Raw genomic sequence first — 10,000 nt, 5'->3', positions numbered from 1 at the left:
CGCCTATCAGGCGTTATGTTCCGTCCTACATGTTAAATGTTGCTGTTGACCAGGGAAACCTTGTAAAGCGCTTTGAGCACATTTAGTGGATATTGCTCTATAGAGAGTATGCGCTTGGCTAAGAAGTTCATAACATTGCCATCAGGAAGTATAATTGACCAACACACAAAACTATGTGTAACCATGAACGTTTATTGTCTGGTTAATGCAGTTTAGTGAGAATTACTCACAAACGCGGATGGCAAAAAAAAAAAAAAACAATAACAAAGGGCTGATTGATGTCATCTTCATTCTATCTATAGATAGTATGCAGATGACGTCACTCAGGCCTTTGTTATTGTTTTTGCCATCCGCGTTTGTGAGTTGTTCTCACTAAACTGTATTAACCAGACTATAAAAGTTCATGGTTACACAGAGTTTGTGTGTTGGTCCGTTATACTTCCGGGTGGCAATGTTGTGAACTCCTTGGCCAAGCGCATTCTATCTATATAAAAGCTCATATATATATTTTTTTTTTCTGCTCGCCGGATCAAATCGTACTGACACGCAAGACCATGTGTATTTTAAAACGAATATAGTCTGATATACTGTTATTTTAGTCAGAACTAATAATCCAAATGGAGACCTTAAACAAAATCGCAGACGTCAACGTCATAATTTCTTCTGATGCTATGCGATTAGATAAAATACTCACAACATCCGCCAACCAAATGGAGCATACCAATATACCAACAAAAAAAAAATTGTGTGTAACTTTTAACGTTTCTAGTCTAGAAGGAGTTTCAAAGCAGAGGAAATTTTTTTTTGGGACACGTTGAGGAACGCGGGTTGGGGGGGGGGGGGGGGGGGGGGGGGGGGGGGGGGGGGGGGGTCAGATTAATCTATCAATATGAGATATTATGATTTTTGTTTTTCTAGCCAAGACGAGAATAAGTTGTTTTGTGAGTGTTGGCCAGACAGCTGGTCAACCTTCGTGTGACAAGATATGCAAAACCCAATCCATCTCATTTCTACTGGTGTATGGTGAGTGGCGTCAATCTCATTTCAACCACCAAGGTCCGATCCATTAGGCATATAGATAGTTCGAAGATGACGTCACTCAGGCCTTTGTTATTGTTTTTGCCATCCGCGTTTGTGAGTTGTTCTCACTAAACTGTATTAACCAGACTATAAAAGTTCATGGTTACACAGAGTTTGTGTGTTGGTCCATTATACTTCCGGATGGCAATGTTGTGAACTCCTTGGCCAAGCGCATTCTATCTATAGATAGTGTGCGCAATAATAGAATTTAGCGAGAAATAATGTGCTGGAGGTCATTGGTCACATTGCAAAATGTGCTCAAAGTGACCCAAATGGTGAAGAGTGTTCACAGCTTTTGAAATATAGATAGAATGCGCTTGGCCAAGGAGTTCACAACATTGCCATCCGGAAGTATAACGGACCAACACACAAACTCTGTGTAACCATGAACTTTTATAGTCTGGTTAATACAGTTTAGTGAGAACAACTCACAGACGCGGATGGCAAAAACAATAACAAAGGCCTGAGTGACGTCATTTGCATACTATCTATATTTAACATCACGATTGGTCATTTTGTTCAGTTTCACACATGGGAATGTTTAGAACTTAGTAATGCGAATAGTGATTTCCTCTATTCGCAGTAGTACTGCGTTATGAAAAAAAAAAATGTCTGGCCAAAATGTTAAAAGTTCGTTTCGTATTTGAAATACAGAATATAGTTCTTAGTTGACGTCACCCAGGTTTTTGTTAATGTTTTTAGCCATTCGCGTTTATGAGTAATGCTCACTAAACTGTATTAACCTGACTATAAACGTTCATGGATACACACAGTTTTGTGTGTTGGTCCGTTATACTTCTGGATGGCAACGTTGTGAGCTTCTTAGCCAAGTGCATACTATCTATAACATGAGAGTCAACTTATGTGGGACTCGTATTTCAGTTTTGTTGCTTATTGCTGTAATGTGTTGTGCGATTATTGTTCACTGTGTTGAACTAAGGGACACATTCGATGACCTATACTTTCACAATATAATCGTTATTGTCCCTTTTGATGAAAAATGATGTGTTATGTGTGTTGGTTACGATTGTTTTGACGGACAGACCTGGTGAGCACTTTCCTGTTCAAACCGCGAATCCACCAGATGAATACAACTCACGATTTTGTTTTGTTTAGATTAGTGGGTTTTATTTCTTAACTTTACTTGATTTAACTCATTCAACCCTCACACCGACTATATCCGTAGTATACCAGTATTTCTTGTAACCAATGCCTATTTATTACATTTTTCTGAGACACATCATAGGCGTGGTATCAAAGCTAATCTTCTTAACTTTTACGTGTTAATGATAGTTGAATAAATCTATCTATGTACATGCTCATTTTTAATACGTTTTTTTCCAGTTTGAAAAGTAGCAAAAATCTCTAGGATTGAGTGAGTTAATGCCGATCGCCTCCTTATCTTCGGACTGGGACGCTTTGGCAGCCTCTCTGATTTGTTGAGCGAGTTCTTTCCACTGATGACGGTCTGCTGCGACGGATCTCAGGTATTCTAATAAATCCTTTTCGCATCTCTATTCTTGTGTGCCTTCGAGGACTTTATCTATTTTATTTCTTAAAAAGCATCAAAATGAAATGTTCTTATTCTTATCATTTTAACTTTAATCTCAGTCGTGTTCATTGAGTTCATACGATTTGATGCCAGATTGACCTATGTTTCAAGGTCGTAATACTGGGTGTCCACAAAGTCTGCTTTCATGTCATACTTCACAATCTATTTTTATTTATTCATTTATAAGATAAGATAAGATAAGATATACTTTATTCATCCCAAAAAAATGGAAATTCGTTTACAGACGTGGCATGCGTGAAAATGTATAAACACAAAGTTGAGAATCTATGGCGACAATATATATATATATATATATATATATATATATATATATATATATATATATTATATATATATTTATGAGTGTTGGTGGGTACTTGTTGGTACGAAAGTGCTCGATAATGGTGGTTAGAGCTAATATATAATGTAAATTTTCACTCACATTTTTTGGCCGAGACGACTCGTTTCTGTGTTTTTTACACTTCTTCAGTCGGCGTAATCCATTGTAATGTCCGTAGAAAACTCCAAACTCAAGTTGTTTCGCTGTGTAGTGGTGATTAGTTTTGATGGTTATTGTGATGTGCTCTCATGTTTATATTATGAGTGTGTGTGTGTGTGTGTGTGTGTGTGTGTGTGTGCGTGTAGGTGTGTTGTGTGTACATGTGTGTGTGATATTGAAGTGGAATGTGGTTGCGGCGGGGGGGGGGGGGGGGGGGGGGGGGGAGGGAAGAGGGGGAGGAGGGGTATAATGGGGTCGGGAGGGTAGGGTTATTTGGCCTTTTGCGTTTTGAGCTTGAATTTGTTAGAGTGTCTGCACATTGTCATCAGTTCAGATCTTTTGTTTAAGGTGCTATTGTTTCTGTGGTTGTGTAGTAAAATCTCCAGTTTCTCTGTCAGGCATAAATTGCATTTTCTAGCACCGCATCTGTAGGGGCTGCTTTGCTTGACGACCTCCCAGGTTATTGTTGGTGTTTTATGTGTGTTTATTTGTTCCCAATAGTGCATTGCTAATTTGGTGCTTTTTGCTTTGCTTTCATGTGTTATGGAGGCTTTGTGGTTGTTGTATCGTGTTTTGAATGGGGGTTCTGTGCTGCCGATGTATTGTGCTGCGGTGGATAAAATGCCAGTATTTTTGGATTTCAATGTCAGGCGATAACTTAATGATGGCTACGGCCTGACACTGAAACCCAAAAGGACTGGTCTTTTGACGTCATTATTTGTTTTTTCCACCGCCTAGTGAGTTGTCGTTAGTAGAGCTCATGGAAACAAGTGATTTCATTGGTTGACTTATTGAATACAACTCACCATTTGTTTTCCTTTGTGGCAAAAGACTGGCATTTTGACGTCATTTTTTGGTCAGTGTCAGGCTTTAACTTTTCGATGGCGGCGCTGACACTGACCAAAAAAATGACGTCAAAATGCCAGTCTTTGGCCACAAAAGAAAACAAATCGTGAGTTGTATTCAATAGTTCAACCAATGGGACCACTTGTTTCCATGAGCACTACTAACGACATCTCACTAGGCGGTGCAAAAACCAAAACAGTGTGTAGGCTTTAACTTCACGATGGCTACAGTCAGGCCACGAGTTAACGAAGGCCATGAGCCACCGGCCGCGCTCACTTCACTAAATCACACACACGTAAGATCATTTCGCGAGGAATCAAGCAGTAAAGCCAAGCAGCGACGAGTGTGTGTGAGAGCGAAACGAACAAGCGCGTGTGTCACAATAATGTACCGAGATTAACTCGGCAACAAACCTTCGCCGCGCTTTATTTATTCATTATAACGTCGTGTGTCCCGTAGTAGTTGTGTTCTGAAATGGATTAACAGTAGAAGTATGACAAAATTAATTATGTTGTCAATTATAACACTAAGCTGCTAGAAGTTGTGGACTGTAAAAAGTAATAAACAAAAATGAATAGAACACCTTCGAAAAAGAACAAAATACCGAACCCCCCCCCCCCCCCCCAAAAAAAAAACAAAAAACAAAAAACAAACAAACAAAAAAACAAAAAACAAAACAAAACAAACAAAACAAAACAAAAACAAAATAAAAACAACAAAAAACCCACACAAACAACTAAAAAACACCCCCCCCCCCAAATCGTAACGTTTCGGGCTCAAAACCATTCTTCAGCCAACAAAAATAAACCCCAACAAAAACAAAAGACAATGAAAACCTAAATGCAATTAGTAATGCATTTACGCTTCAATTATTTTTCTAATTGTTGTTGTTGTTGTTGGCTGATGAGCGGTTTTGAGCCCGAAACGTTTCGGTATTCTTTGATATTTTGTTCTTTTTAGAAGCTGTTATATTCCTTAATTGTTTATTACTTGTTGTCAATGATGTGAATACTTACAAAAACTCATATTTTGCCGTGCACTGATAAAGCACTCTTATCTACTGTTTTTTTTTTTTAGCCAGAAGAAAATTTGTTTACCTTACATATCGAGAGATTTAAATGATCTCCGGGTTTGTCCAAATTTTTAAATCTGGGCCTTTCTGAAAGTCTATGGTTTTGAATGTTTACAAGTTAAAGTTAAAGCTCATTTCCGAGAATTGAAATATTTAGTATATATGTAGTAACAGTGCTTTTTTTTTTGGAAGGGGGGATGGGGGGGGGGGGGGGGGGGCATAAAAATGTGTTTTGTAAGTGTACGCATAGAATATTAGAATAACTTCAGTTTGATAATTAATTAATTAAATAATTAATTGGTTGATTCTGACCCAAGGGATTTGGCCAGTGACCTAGTGCTCATTTGATAAGTGAAGAAAATAAATAATTTATCTATCTGAGATAAAGAATGAATGTACATGACGTCATTCCACTCCTTGTTCGTGTTGTTGGACCGCCAGTTGGATATGATTCATTCTCATTCTAGTCCCTCCAAAATACTACTATAAACGTTAAAGGAGTCGCATTGTTCTAGTAGTGTGTTGATGTACTTCATCTGGCGGATAGAACAGAGAAGTATTTTACTTTACCTAACGCATAGCATCAACATTATCATATTATTATGAAGCTTCAGTAACACGAAACGCGATTGATTTGAAAAGGCTCAGGTGTAAAATGAGTCACTGGACGTTAACAGTATTGTCTCTATACGAAAAATAATGTAATGTCGCCTAACGGGCAACACATAACATGTAGAACGAGACATGACGCCTGTTAGGCAGATATTACAATTTGTCCGACAGAAACAACGCTGTTAACGGCCAGGTACTCATTTTGCACATGAGTACGATGAGAGCATGTGAGTAAAGAGCCTTTTCCAAGGACTCAACTATGCGCCGAGTGAGACTCGAACCCAGGACCTTCCGATCCGAAAGCGAGTGTCATACCACTAGACCACATGGGTTACATTTGAACAGAAGTTTTCCAAAACTCCTTATCTCCGTTTTCCCCAATTTTAGATATTGAGGATTATTTCCCCTAAAATTTCTCATTCGGTCTATTATTTTATCGTGTTTAAACTTCAAATTCACGCAAATCTAAGGAAATTCGGGTGTCATTTGATGCTGAAATTAAGTTTACATTTCAATTTATCTCGCGGATGGAAAGTTTCAAAAAGTAGAAAAACCGACTTAACCCTCTCCTTACCACCAATAGGAAAATCGTCACATTTGTTACGATGCAACCAACAATTTTCTTATTCTGATTCCCTTTTGTTATAGTCATAGCTATAAAAACTCGACACTGTGTTGAAGAGCTCAATTTTTTTAAACAAAGTATAGAATGTAATACTAGTTGCTAATCTGTTTGAAAAATCTATTTTTGTGTTGGTTGAGCATGAGGTTTAGGGTAAAATTCTGAAAATAGTTGGTAAGGAGAGGGTTAACGAGTTTTTTGGAAAACCAGCCTTCATTTTGATTTTCGACCCACTATTCCTCGTTTATTTAAGATTAACACAAACTGACGTTGATTGACATTGTCTGGAGTCGTTTTCATCCGTTGACATTAGAAAATTGCTATTTTTGGTTATGTGGTCTTGTGGCTATAATACTCGCCTTAGAATCTGGAGATCCAGGGTTCAAGCCCCTCTCAAAGCGGCGCATAGTCGAGTCCTTGGAAAATGCGCTTTACTCACATTCTTTTACCCTACTCAGGTGTAAAAATGAGTTCCTGGCCTTTAACAACGTTTTCTCTCTCGGGAAAAAAAAATTGTCACATCGCTCAGCAGGCGTCAAGTGTCGTCCTACACGATAAATGTCGCTGTTTGCTTGGGATCTCTTGTAAACCGTTTTGAGCACGTTTAATCGATATTGCGCTATATAATTGCTCAAGTTTATTGCGATGTTTTACTCTATAATCCCTATGATTTGTCATATGGGTTACCTTGATTTAAAGCCGTTTTGAGACGTTTGGTCACAACAATTTAGGAGTCAATAGCCTGGTGTCACGTCCGCCCCGCAACCAGCAGCTTGGTTCTAAACAAAGAAAATCGATACTTTTTATTCTTTTTATTCTAGAACTTTTTCACATGTCATATGATCAGAATGTATAAAAGTCAAAACATGATCAGATTTATAATGTTTTTCTCTTCTGGATACACTTTTTGCTCGTCGAAGTATTCCATTAGGGCGTCCGCCATTGTTTCGATAGAAAAAGTGTCATTACGAGGGAAGTGACGTCACTATTGCTCTACTTTTTATTCGGCTGATTGGTGATTATCAGTCATGCGTGACACAAACCCTAGGTGGTTTGGGGTTCACCTAGTACAATTGGACATTCGTATCTATTTTCCAATCTTATTTCATGTTAATGAGGAGCAAGTTGTGGAATTATACGATTCTTTCATCTGTTTGTATTTATTAAATGATCTATTTTTATCGTGCCCAATAACCGAGGCGACCAAAAGAGATAGGCAGAGCCACCGCGCACGACCCACTTTCTCTGCTGGGCTTAGTTCTGCGCACAGACGACCGCTCGAACCAACTCTCTCTCTCTCTCTCTCTCTCTCTCTCTCTCGTGTCTATTAGTTGTTCGCCCATATCTCTCTCTCTCTCTCTCTCTCTCTCTCTCTCTCTCTCTCTCTCTCTCTCTTCGCAGTCTTTTATAGTTCATTTCCCCTCTATCTTTCATTTAGTTATGCCGGACCAAAAAGAAATCAAATGGAAAGAAGAAGAGGGGATGGGGGGGGGGGGGGGGGGGGGAGGAGGAGGAGGCGGAGAAAGTAAGGAGGCAAGTGATATTTCAATATTTTCACTTCATAACGGTAATACAGTCATTGCCGATTAATTTGATGATGAAAAAATGACTGATGCAACTTTGATTAATACCGTGATTAAATGAATGGTTAGAATTTTGGAGGGGGGTATCTGATGATGATGATGATGATGATGATGATGATGATGATGATGATGATGATGATGATGATGATGATGGTGATGAGGTGAAGGGGAGGTTGACGAAAAGGAGGAGATGAGAAGGAGAATTGTATTGATGGTGTTAAATATGGTAACTTACAATTTCTAGCAAGATGATGTTGATGTTGATTGAGAGGTGAGCTTTTTTTAAGAATTAAGATAAATAGAGAGAGACGCCAATTTTATATTTGGCTCACAGGAGTTTCAGACACCACTCGTAGGAATTTCAATGCCGAAAGAGGAATTTCCGCACACAAGAAAAAGGAATTGGAATGGTATTTGGCATTGTGTTTACATATTGTATAGTTCTAAATAGATAACTGATTAGAATTATACTATGATACATAAACACATTGCCAAATACAATCCCAAAGTTTCCTTATTTCAAATGAAGTAAAGCACCAAAATCAAATGGTAGAGATTGTAGTACTGGTGGTAGTGAGGATGACGTGGTGTTGGTGGTTGTAGAAATAGTGGTAGTGATGATGAAGATGTGATAGTGGTTGTTGTTGTAGTAGTAGTGGTAGTAATGATGATGTGGTGGTGGTGGTGGTTGTAGTAGCAGTGGTAGTGATGATGATGTGGTGGTGGTGGTAGTGATGAAGAAGAGGTGGTGGTTGTAGTAGTGGTGGTAGTGATGATGTGGTAGTGATGATGATGTGGTAGCTGTTGTAGTAGTATTAGTGGTAGTGATGATGATGTGGTGGTTGTAGTAGTAGTGGTCGTGATGATGTGGTGGTTGTAGTAGTAGTGGTAGTGATGATGTGGTGGTAGTGGTTGTAGGAGTAGTGTTAGTAATGATGTGGTGGTAGTGGTTGTAGTAGTAGTTGTAATGATGATGTGGTGGTGGTGCTTGTAGTAGTAGTGGTAATGATGATGTGGTGGTGATGGTTGTAGTAGTAGTGGTAATGATGTGGTGGTGGTGGTTGTAGTAGTAGTGGTAGTGATGATGTGGTGGTGGTGGTTGTAGTAGTAGTGGTAGTGATGATGATGTGCTAGTGGTGGTTGTAATAGTACTGGTAGTTGCAGTGATGATGATGTAGTGGTGGTGGTTGTTGTAGTAGTAGTGGTAGTGATGATGTGGTGTTGGTGGTAGTTGTAGTAGTAGTGGTAGTGATGATGATGTGGTGGTGGTGATTGTAGTAGTAGTGGTAGTGATGATGATGTGGCGGTGGTGGGGGTAGTAGTAGTGGTAGTGATAATGTGGTGTCGTGGTTGTAGTAGTAGAGGTAGTGATGATGATGTGGTGGTGGTGGTTGTAGTAGTGATGATGATGTGGTGGTGGTGGTTGTAATAGTGATGGTAGTTGTGGTAGTGGTATTGATGATGATGTGGTGGTGGTTGTAGTAGTAGTGGTAGTGATGATGATGATGTGGTGGTGGTTGCAATAGTAGTGGTAGTGATGATGGTTATAATTCTAGTGGCAGTGATGATGATGTGGTGGTTGGAAGGGGGGGGGGGGGGCTGTCCTTGGAAGAATTTGACCTCACCGGAATTTGACGGCAGTTGCTCCAGACCAGAATTTTTTCAGGTGAAACCGGAGTTTTGGCATCACTGAATAGACTATCAATGACAATTTCATTTTGATGTGTACAAGTACAAGATCATCCGGTTTTGTTTTGACTCAAGGCAACAGTTCAAGGTTTTGCTCGACGGCAGATGATGGCTTAGATGACACTATAGTTTTTAAATTACCTTTAAATTATTTTTCAATTGCTAAATTAGATTTTAAAGATACACACAACAAACATCATGGTGGGATTGGCAATCACAATGAATATATATCCATGAACAGAAATAATAACAAACGACGCGATAAATTCATTGTATCAACAGGTAATCCAGCGTAACTGTGGTGTGTAATGTGTACACACAAACTTTTGTTGACAATCAAATTGGTCGCGGGGTTTTAAATTTTAAGCCCAGCAGAGAACTCGCGCAATTCGGTTGGACAGGCCCGATACTATTTTTAGAAGGCCCTGCCAATAACACAACGAGC

The 10,000-nt window shown here is 39.1% G+C and overlaps 2 protein-coding genes across 2 annotated transcripts in view; one reads left to right on the top strand and one right to left on the bottom strand.

The window, feature by feature from the left end:
* The window catches only part of LOC144972354 (chromosome transmission fidelity protein 18 homolog), a 63,913-nt gene that overhangs the window by 53,634 nt on the left and 279 nt on the right, over positions 1-10,000 (bottom strand). Inside the window, exon 1 of the mRNA XM_078913464.1 lies at positions 9,492-10,000. This exon is cut by the window's right edge and continues 279 nt beyond it. The gene's annotated coding sequence lies outside the window, so the exon portion shown is untranslated. The remainder of the gene's footprint in view (positions 1-9,491) is intronic.
* Positions 4,131-10,000, top strand: part of LOC144972357 (neuronal acetylcholine receptor subunit alpha-9-I-like) — a 245,570-nt gene continuing 239,700 nt past the window's right edge. The window contains exon 1 of the mRNA XM_078913469.1: positions 4,131-4,468. The gene's annotated coding sequence lies outside the window, so the exon portion shown is untranslated. The remainder of the gene's footprint in view (positions 4,469-10,000) is intronic.

Source organism: Berghia stephanieae, chromosome 5 (assembly GCF_034508935.2).
Source record: "Berghia stephanieae isolate SIO BIC M18660-M18661 chromosome 5, UCSD_Bste_1.3, whole genome shotgun sequence".
Taxonomy (NCBI): Eukaryota; Metazoa; Mollusca; class Gastropoda; order Nudibranchia; family Aeolidiidae; genus Berghia; species Berghia stephanieae.
Note: the sequence above shows the minus strand (reverse complement) of the source record. Positions and strands in the feature narration are given on the sequence as shown.